The following is an 11,209-nucleotide window of genomic DNA, read 5'->3' as shown; positions in this document are numbered from 1 at the left end:
CACCGTGCCTGCATTCATCTGAGCCACCGCGGGCACAGAGGATAGTGCGACTGCAGGGACTTATCCCTTGCACGCTCCCAGTGAGACTCACATCTACAACTTAATATCCACACACTACATTCGTAGTGCCCCTGCCCGTTACACTCATTACTCGCAGCAGACAAACTTACCGAGTCCCATAAGAGTTCGGGCAATACGTGTCCATCCAGCACGGAAGAAGGTCAATGGCCGATTAGCCTTAACCATATGAAGATGGTATACCATCTTCATATGGTTTTTAATTGTCCTGGAGCGAAATAACATCCGGTTCTATTTGTCGTGAGACTGACGAGAGACATGTTCAGTACGCTGTGCACCGTTTTCTGCTACAAATTGAAATCAAGAAACGACACGTTCCAGAGCTGATCGGCGAGACTCGGAATTCATTGCGCAATGCGTGCCTTCAATTCAGCTACGTTCGAAATTGAAGCACTGAACAGAACATCTATCAGCAGAAATCGCACGGCCAGGACGGCCAGGCTGTAGTGAAATGACGGCTGATTATTCTAGCTTTTTCGAAATGCATTGTAGCAGCCGCTTCGCTGGCTACGTAATGTGCGTCTTGCATAGAAAGGATCTTACCCACACATCCACCCTGTTGAAGGGTTGATATGACTCTCATACCGTTTCCCAGTTACGGTGCAGGTAACACTACCAGCACGACTCATGTCGTCGAAAAAATACGTTCGGGCAATTCCCCGTGCATTGCATGTTTGCGCACCACCGCTCTATCCCTCCTGCAATGCTGTGGCAACAGATGTCGAATCAAATGCTTTCCTCCCTCTGACACATTGCACACCAACCGTCTTTTCGAATTTTATAATCATTTCTTCAGACCCTTAGCAGACGTCGGACCAGTGGCTTTTCTTATAGCCGTGACTGTCGAAAATTTCTGATGGGATACTGTCGCACTCTCGCTGTTCTTGTAAAAAAGCTATATCAGCAGCGTGCGATCCGTCATGGAGACAGTTGTGTTGGGGGGGGGGGGGGGGGGGGGAGGTGTCTCGGACGCAGGAACAGCTGTGTGTCGCGCGTCTACAGCATCATGTACTGGTCAAGTGTTCGTTAAACATTTGTTAATTCCATGACGTTCCTCTCTGCGTCTACAATATTCTGTTCAAATCTGACGTAATTCTCAGCAGTGATTCTCCATGTACAGCCTTTGAAACTGGAACTTTAATTATGGACACCCTGTACATTTGGTATAGTGTTTCTTCTTTGTGTAGCAAGTAAAACACAACGAGACGCACGGTGTCCGCGTGCTGTGGAGACGACACCAGCGAGTACTTTGCCAGCTCCTCGTTGTGAGCGATGAGGCGGCGCGTGACGGCCAAAGTTGTGCGAGGAGCGCGCCCGCCCTGTAACTCGGCGGCGAGGCGTCCGTGTCAGCCCGTGCCGTAGCGGCCCCCGGCACTCGTCCGCTCGATCTGCCCTTAGCGCTAAAGTCAGCCTGACGGAACCTCACGAAACTTGCCAAACCGACGTACACCATCTTACGTAATGCGAACATCCTTTTAAAACAGCCTAGCATAATCGGTCTGACATGGACCAATCCGCATACAATGGTACGTTGCGTACCAAATTAAGTACAAAATGTCCTACTTTATACCCTAATGCAATCGTAAATTTTATGAGGGTTCAGTAATCTAATTTTAAATAAAGAGAATCCAATGGTAGTAAAAAAGAGTAGAATATAACCGTTCACATTTTTACCGAAACTATTGTAAATGCTGATTGTTTTCAGGTGGAATAAAGTGGGACTTAATGAGTTTATCACCTAAAAATGAAAATGAAACTCGGGCCATAATGATCATTCTTGGTTAAGGACGCGCTTTGTGACAAATAACCGTGTACATAGTTAACATTCATGGAAAGGAAATTGCTTTGTAAAAAGTTAATCGGACTTCGAATAAAGATGCAGGCTGCAAAAGGTAAAAGTAGTAACGGTAGAGCGCTTATGGTACTCGATCGTGGCGTCACAAAGCTAATCGCCTCCAACTTAAACAAACGACCAGTAATGACTTGCTTCATGTTATTAACACAGGAAAACTGAAAGGTTGGTCATATCATAAAAGAAAAATGCATTTTGAAATAAAATGCTCCAGAGTTGTAGTGCTCCAGAGTCTGACAAAAAAGGAAAGATAGAAACAAATTCATGGCTCTTACCACGTAGATAAGACGGTTAAACGTTCATAAAACAAAAATTAGTACAATATCAAGAGTTTACAGATATGCATTTTTAAAAAAGCCTTTGTCTTTTTAGAAGTACAGTCTTTCACTGTTAATTTAGCGTAATTACCGTTTCACAAATACTTTAATCAGGCGCAAGAGCCCACCTTTTTGGTTTCATCAAAAGATGCGTTACACAGCCCACCACAGTACCTTATCATCTGAGGTTCCTTGCATTACTCTGCATTTCGTGTATACGTTTTGATGATTTAATGTTACAGCATTTTTCACTGTTGCGAAACAAAAGTAGTTAGAGTAACTAACCGAATAAATAATAAACATTTTTACTCTGTAACGATTCATTGGAGACCACGGGTCTTCCATACAAAATACTCGAATATCGCTGAACAACGTCTGAAATATTGTCCATGGAGATCAGTTTCTCACTTCCGTTTCTCACTCGCTAAACTGATTCTAAATATTTTCTTGGTGTACAAGGTTTGTCTCTGCGGGTAACTGTTCGCTTCATTGCTATTCGCGTTTCGCTTGTTTTATTTTCGAAGATTCTGAAGCGATTGTGTGCGGCCTATAGTTCACTTATACGCCGCGGGACATCGATATTCAGTTGTCTTCTAAAGTCTTGGAAGTCCTACTCTAGACATTAGCGTGCACTTCGTACGGTGTAGATGGTGAATTAAATAGGCTCTTATTTAGTCACGGAGACGGACCTTATGGGCTAAGGTGACGATGAACGATGCCATTACTTTCAAAACATTTCCTCCTTCCTCGTAAACGAGAAACATCCGCTGTCGCTGGCAAGCTGGTCCAGCTACGGTGCGACACTGACGACGCCACGTGGTCACCTCATGTCCGCCATTGGAAACGTTTAATTGGTGGGCCAACATTTACGTGCTTGACCATCATAATGCCAATATAGATTTATAATGGTCGCCTGACTGCTTTCACGGGGTCCGTGTGTCACCGCTTTTGAAAATTCCGGGTTGCATACAGCGCTTGCCATCACTACTCCACCCTCCACAGGTTCTCCTTGCACCTCTAGAGAGTGAGACTCTGTGTCACAGTTCAGAGTAAGAGTAAATGGTCTCATAAATAGTAACGCAGAAGTTTCTAGAGGAATATCTTTTATTGCAACATAGCAAAACTCATCTCATAACCAACTTCGTTTCCTCATCTATATGCAACTCGCCTGAGAAGTATAATCCGACACAGACTGCCGCTGAAACGTAATTCACTCCTTCACAAAATCTCAACTGTGCCTCTCCAGTTATTCCATCCGCATACATTCCGTGAAATCACTTTATACTTGCTCTTTCAACTCCACCTGCCCCTCTGGATATTGCCTCGCCTTCAAAGCCAGGTCTCTTACCTCTCTCTCTCTCTCTCTCTCTCTCTCTCTCTCTCTCTCTCTCTCTCTCTCTCTCTCTCTGTCTCATTTCTTACCCTCGCAGAAAGAAAATTTATCCATAACATTGGTCAACATGCTCAGAATCAGTTAAACACAACAGTAGATACAACTGACATTTCTAATTGGTACCTCTACATCTACTTGCCTTCTGGCAAGACTACTTGTTACTATAATTTTTATTCTACCTCCATCCTAAGGTACTCATTGATATCAGTGAAAACACTCAGAACGTTAGGGTAGACCATACACTGTTGCAGAAATCTTCCGCTAGCACTACAATCCTTCCCAAAGCCTCATACAGAAATGCATACCATTGGATCCCTGAAACCAAAGGAAAAGTATCCTAACCTGTTAAATTACCTCCCTTCTGTGCTAGTCTCTCAGACCGAACATGGTGTAATGAAATACGGCAAGTTTTCTGTACCTGTGTAACGATCCGTGTCGATTTTCTATGTCATATTTTTAGTTGTGACTTGCAGCTGACTTTCTGGGCGGTATAGAGATCACTAAAGTTGGTCAGGTATAAGGTAGGAATAGACGACGATATTTTAGAAAGGTCAACACCTGTATGAGCCTGCACTGATGTGTGGCTTGCACCGTAGCCAGCTCAAGGCCACTGAGTCCGCGGAGAGTTCAGTGGACATTGTGTTCGAGCGAGCAGTAGATCTCCTAGACACCGAAATAAACAAAAAAAAAATGTGAGCTAAATCAGCACTGCTAAAAGTTGTGCTAAGGTCATAACAAACGCACACCAGTTGCTATTTTAATGTAGAATCGTATTTATTGTTCGAGAGGTGGATGTAGAATTACGATATTTTGTAAATCACTTACTGGTGCTTAATTTTTATTTTTATTTTTTTATTTTTTTAGTTCTTTCATTGGACTTGCTGTTTAAGTTGATGTTCGTCGAAATTTTCCTGATTTATCAGTTTCGTTTGGTATCCCAGCTAAGACAGTACGTAGGTCGCTAGTCGGAAACACGTTTGACTTAAAAAAAATAGTGGATATTATTGATGCAAGATGGCAGGGTGACATGAGAGGAAACAAGTCATATAATGAAGATGGGGTAAAGAGATTACAGAATACTGTGAAAGGTCGACAACAGAAACGCTACGCTACGTAGTAGAGAATACTACCATGCTTCTTGAAAAACAAGTCAGTTAGAAATTAAATAGCTCAAATCAGTAACTTTTTCAGGTACAGTTGCTTTGAATTTTGCCAGAAGATTTAAAACAACACAAAAATTGTGACGTGCGCATCTGTCCTTCACCATTGGCCCAGCTTTATTTTGAAAGCTGATAAATCTTTTCCATCGTCCTTCAGTCTTTCGATGGTGTGTAGAAATTTCCTGGAAGTACCTACTGCGGTTACATAAATAACTAGACCATATTCACTGTCGATTAACTACATACGGCCGTTGTACCCAATGATTCTCCTATAGTTGGGGAAATAGGCGTCGCATACGTATCTGGAACGAAATGGAACTGACTAGCGCGTTATGTTTCCAGCATGGTACTGGGAATCGGTGCACCTGTAGCATGCACGCGTCACGCTATATCCGCTTTCGTACAGTTCGCCGATATTGCAGCAGAGCTATAAAGCACACACAGACAGTTTGGCGAGTGTATTCAATACTCTACAGCGATCTCCAGAACGACATTCACCAAGATTTAGTAACACCATAAAACGCTGAACAGAAAATTAAACTTTGACGGATAACTTTAGATTAAAATAGCGCAGTCGCCTTGAAGGGAATTGGAGTATCACGAGAATAAAGAAATAAAGGTAGCTATATTATGTGAGATAGAATGTTGTGTTGTGAAGATGCGAATAGAGTTATTGGGTCACTGCTTTCGGCACTAGCTGCAGTAGGAACTAAATCGTTTAACCTGTAAAATCTAGTATTTCTTGTCGGACAATACGAAACATTTAGTGAAGTTTTCAATGAGACTAACGGCACATTTCATACATCGGTTCACACCTGTTCCTGAATTATACCGAGTGTTTAAAATACAACGGAAGAGTTACATCTTGCATCCCGCGGGACGCAATATCGTGGGGCCAGGCACCATTCTCCGCGTACCTCTAGCCCGTTCAACGGACTGTCCCGTGTGGCGTACAGGTTCTAGCTGCCGAAGTGGAAGAGTTAGTCGCGACCTTGGACAAAAGTCGTTACGCCTTTCAGCGCTGTGTCAGCGGCATCTGCTGACGTAACTATGCACGAATTCAAACTGAAAGCTTACGAAATAACGGTAGTGCATAGACTGCCTAGGTCAGATACTGTTTCTCGACGTCAGTATTGCAACTGGGCACTGCAGTTTGCGCATGGTGAAGTAGCTCATCCTGAAATACTCTATTTTTCTCACGAAGCATCGCTGCACTTATATGGGTACGCAGACGTATAGAACAAACGACTTTGAAGTTTCGAAACTCCTCAGCAGTCACATACAGATTCCCTGCACGATTGTGGAAATAGGTGTGTGGTGTGCAACTCGTGCGACACAAATTACTGGACCTGTAGTTTTCCAGCAAGTCATAACTTGCGATAAATACTTGAAGAAACAACTAATGGAAAGACACGTGGTTATTTCACGCCACACAGTGAGTACACGTGGCCATTGCGTCTATTACTGTAGAGCAAGGCGTTTATGATGGTAGAATCTATACTATTGATACTGTACTGTTGACACTATTCTAAAATGAATTAAGAAGGGAACAGCGCCTAGTTGTTGTCACCGATTTCGTCCAAATTTTTGGAATAAGTAGGGCTCGACCAGAAAAGAAAGTAACAGAAACAGGAGTATCAAATGGCCAAGCGTTTAGAAGAAACAGCATTTTTGGCGCGGGTTGTGTGATACATGGGTCTTTTATGTTAACGTAACTTACGGGATGCTGTTGGCGCGGCGGAAAGAATATTGAACGCCAATCAGAAGGCCGTGGGTTCGAATCCTTCTTTATTTTCAGTTTATTCGTCAGTTATGTTGCAAATAAACCTGAGATAATGCTCATTATACTCATTAATATTTTTATAAAAGGCAAGAAAAGGAAAAACAAAGGAAAATTAGGTGGATGAGGAAACTTACAATAACCTTATACAAAAGTTTTAAGACTGATATGATGAAGCCTTACGTGTAGAAGACACGGGGACGACAAACAAATTCAAGGCGAGATTGTTAAAAATGAAGGCTTAAAATCACGCGTATTAAAGGAAAAAAGAAGAACTGATACCCGATGAACGTCTAATAAGTCGAAAGAAGGATCGTAATGAACAAATATTAACTGAACTAAATGCGGTTTGCTTACATTTCAATCTCAAATATGAAACTGATCTACCAAGAAGCGGTGAAAGAATCCATTAATATTTTAACAACATATTGTAACAACAATAACCATGAGATCTGAAAATTAAGTCTAAACCATTTGCTATTACTATTTTCATATGAACTGTCTCTTTACCTTAACTGTTGCTTGATTTTCTACTGTATAATTAATTAGTCAAGTTTGAGTAGTCGATTGTCTATAACAAAAATTGGACGGTAATCGAGGCAAAGAAAAGATAAAACCGTAGTAGTAATGGGAAACTGTGGACCAGATTTTCAGAAGACACCAAAACTGCTATTACCACGCACATTTTTAAATGTTCAGATGGGAAATAAAGATGTGTCCAAACACCTTTGAGTAAAGGTATCAAGAATTATTGTTTTGCATAAAAAGGCAGACCTCATTCCCTCATTTCACCACAGACACTAAATGTGTCGAATAGAAGTGTCGCAATACTACTGCAATACTTCGACTATTGAAGCAATCTTTGGCGGATTTCACTACAGTAATAATTATTCCCTTCTTTAATAAAGAGAAAGGAAGAAAAGAAACTGTTGACTCTGAAAACTAAAGACACCATAACGACATTTAAGTGCAAGCTAATGGAAATGTGGAAATTTGTGGTACGTTCCAATGGGACCAAACCGCTGAGGCATCGGTACCTAGGCTTAGACACTACTTAATCTAACTTAAACTGCACTTACGCTAAGAACAACACACACACACACACACATACACACACACACACACACACACACACACACACACACACCCATGCCCGAGGGAGGACTCGAATCGTTGCAAGGCCCCTAAGACCGCGAGGCTACTCCGCGCGGCTGCAAGCTAATGTATACGAAGTAATGTTCTATTTACAACACCTACACTAATGGAATTTTTCACTTTGGAACGAACTCTAGTAAACTTGTAGATAATGCAAAGCAGATAGTCTGAATAACAGATTATTTTTTAAAAATTGAAAGTTAATTATGGTAAGTGTATAAATATGAAAAATAAAATTGTTGTTTAGGTATTATTTAACATTTTCATAGCAAGTGAACGAAGCTGTCTGCTGCACGCTCTTGGTTTATTGGTTTTATTTGTGGGAAATTTAAAGAAGGACCTGGACCTTAGTAGACCTTTTAGGGCAATAAGTTTAAGGAGAATAACCTATTCACTCGTCTACAACCACACAGCTTAAAGGCGGATTGCTTTGTGCGTGTTCTGTATGAGGTTTGTTAAACTAATTTCCTGTCAAAATTTGTGAAGCTTCAGTGTTAGTGATTAGAGGGAGCATCTCATGTAAATGAAGTGCATGACCTCTTGCGCATTACATCGTTAGTTCTCCGTGCTTCTACGAAACACCTCGAAATATACTTCGGAGGCTTCCTTTATTTTTATTACAATATGGCATTATTTCTTTACAGTAATTATAATTTCAGGTCTTATGTAACACTAAAAATTTCCTGATGTGGCGCCGCATCTATCGTTGGTGCAAATGTCAGATACATAAATAAAAATAATAAGATGAAAACAAAAAATTTCTTCATCAATATATAATGCAGAAATAGACAGAGAAAAGAAACAGAATTTTCACTGCACAGAGAGGAGAGTAGGAACGGAACGCAGGTTATGTATATGGAACAAGTAATGGGCCCCATCAGTTTACTGTGTACACAAGCAAGGAAAACTTCGTAAGTAAATATATCTTCATAACCAAACACATTTTATTGTTAATAAACTTGGAATGAACACTCAGCAGTAATTTGTACTTTGAATACTACCGTAATGGAACTCTGAGCATTTGGAGGATTCACAAGGAAAATGTTGTTCCGAAGCTAGCAATATAGCATAAAAAGCGAAACACCGAAATGAAGCAATGTGAAAGAGTGTTTTACAAAGAGATATGACATAACGTTATTTATTGGGGGCAATAACAAAACTATGCCCCTACAGTGTGATACGTTTGTTGTTCTCTAAAAGAACAGCTGTGAACTGCAGGAGACTTGATGACATTCTGGTATTCTAAGACGCCTGAATTGCGACGTTTTACTACAGGCATTTAGATGCCGCTGTAAAGATTTTTCCAGCTCTTACCGTTCCGTTGCAGCCGTTTCGCCCTTACTCTTTGTCCCTCGTCTCTCTTATCGGAGGCAGTGATGCAGCACAACAACGAGGTGCTACAGTTCCTGCCCAGTTGTTACATTTTTTCCTGTTTCCGTAAACCCCTTCGAAAAAATATGAAAATGGTTCCTTAAACAATAACACAGGTGCATCCTACTGCGTTATTTACAAAAAAAAAAAAAAAACTAGTGGTGACCTCTTCCTGTAGTTCTACTTTCTTCCATTTATGCGATCATCTGTCCCGACTAAACATGTATCGAATCTTACGTCGTCCCAGAAACGCAATGCTCTCCTCTGATATTTGTTTCTGTTAAACAATTCACTTACTGCACCAATATCTAAATGGTAGCGTGTGTCTGATACGCATAAACACGCATACGGACGGGGAGAGATGTACAGAAGCGCCGCGTAGTATAGAACTCATTAACCGAAAACAATCAATTTCACTTATTTTTACTGGATGAGAGAGCGTGATTGTGTAAAGGTTTGAAAGTCATTTGTTTGCTTAAAGTACACTGTTCAATAATTCTAATCTCATTTATATACACGACGCGTTTATTCCCACTAATGAAGCAAAACTCGTACAAGAATCTTACAAGCTTCCACAAGATGAATAAAAACGAATAAAATGTCCTGCCACATAACAAAACATCAGACTAATTGTCTTTGTCTTACTTGGTATTAACGGCACCAGCTCATACATAACTGGTTGCTTCTTCCGGCTCAGCGTCTTCTGCCGAAGGTATCTTATCTCCCTCCCTCAGTTTCTTCGCAGTTCAGCTGGTACCTGGCAACTGGTCTGGCTGGATGACGAGACCAAGTCACTGGTACTCACTACTATCGGGGCCCAGCACTCAGCACTTCCGATGGAAGACGCTGAACCGGAGGGAACAAGCCGTTGTGACGGAGCTGGCGCAGTATAACGCACGTTCTTGTTATCAGATGAAGCGAGGACAATCAGACATTTTATTGTGTGACAAGAATAATATTCGTATTTATTCATCTGGTGGTAGTTCATAAGGATCTTCCACGAGATTTGTCTGATTACGGGAGCATTATCTCTCGAAACGTGTTATGACGGCAATAACGTGGTTAACGCTATTGAATAATTTAGCTGAAGCTGAGAGAACGTGAAACAAATTTGTTCCTGCGCTCATTCGAACGTTATGAATGTCTAGATTCTTGCCGTATTGCAATGGAGCTATGCTAAATACCAAAATTTGTTCCTGACTTCTAAAAACTGCGACAGAGACGCAAACGACGGCACACATTAACGCACCAGAAGCTGTGTTCAGGACATGCCTTTCTAACTGGTTCAAGCATATCCGTGGCTAAAAGGAAACTGCTGCAAACCAGCAACGTGCGGGTCGATTGTTGCAAAGTATAACGTTGGACAACGTCGAGCAAGTGTAGCAGATGCTGGCAGTCATCGACTCTCTGAGACAGATATCGCCAGGGATCAGGATTAGCGGGCAGTGTCTCAGTGTCATCATTGGCAACCACTTTATTAAGTAGAACATGTGTTCTCTCTCTGTCATACAGATTGGTACAGGTAAAAACTAGTGGAGACTTCATTAAGATGTGTGACCGATATCCAGCTCTTCTGCACGTCATCATCACGAAGAGTTGACAATGGTACCGCAACATGAAATGTATTCGCAGTGGCGAATATGAACTACCATCAGCTGTATAATGGAATGACGACAATGAGCATTTGTACCGAACCGGGACTCGAACCCGGATTTCCCGCTGATCGCGAGCGGTCGCCTTACCATTTGGCTATCCTAGCACGACTCATGGCCAGACCTAAACTTCCATATGTCGTAAGCCGTGTGTCTACAGCCTGTACTCATACATCCATTATGTATATCTCCGTACAGGGGAGACATGGTAATACATTTTCACAACTGCAAATTTTTCATTTATTTGGTAACGACTGTAGTCACCGCAGTCCCTGTCCCTTCAGACATGCATGCATGTTCGAAAAAATATTGCATCGTAATTCGTAATAACACAGAACTGCAATATTGTACGTATGCTGCCACTATGTCCTGGAGAAGGGTAGGCATTCATAAGAGACACAGTCCACCGCTGGCATTACCTTTCAACAGGTGTCCCAAAAATCTTGCGACT

The sequence above is a fragment of the Schistocerca serialis genome, chromosome 2 (assembly GCF_023864345.2).
Source record: "Schistocerca serialis cubense isolate TAMUIC-IGC-003099 chromosome 2, iqSchSeri2.2, whole genome shotgun sequence".
Classification (NCBI taxonomy): Eukaryota; Metazoa; Arthropoda; class Insecta; order Orthoptera; family Acrididae; genus Schistocerca; species Schistocerca serialis.
The sequence above is the reverse complement of the archived record's forward strand: the minus strand, read 5'-3'. Positions refer to the sequence as shown.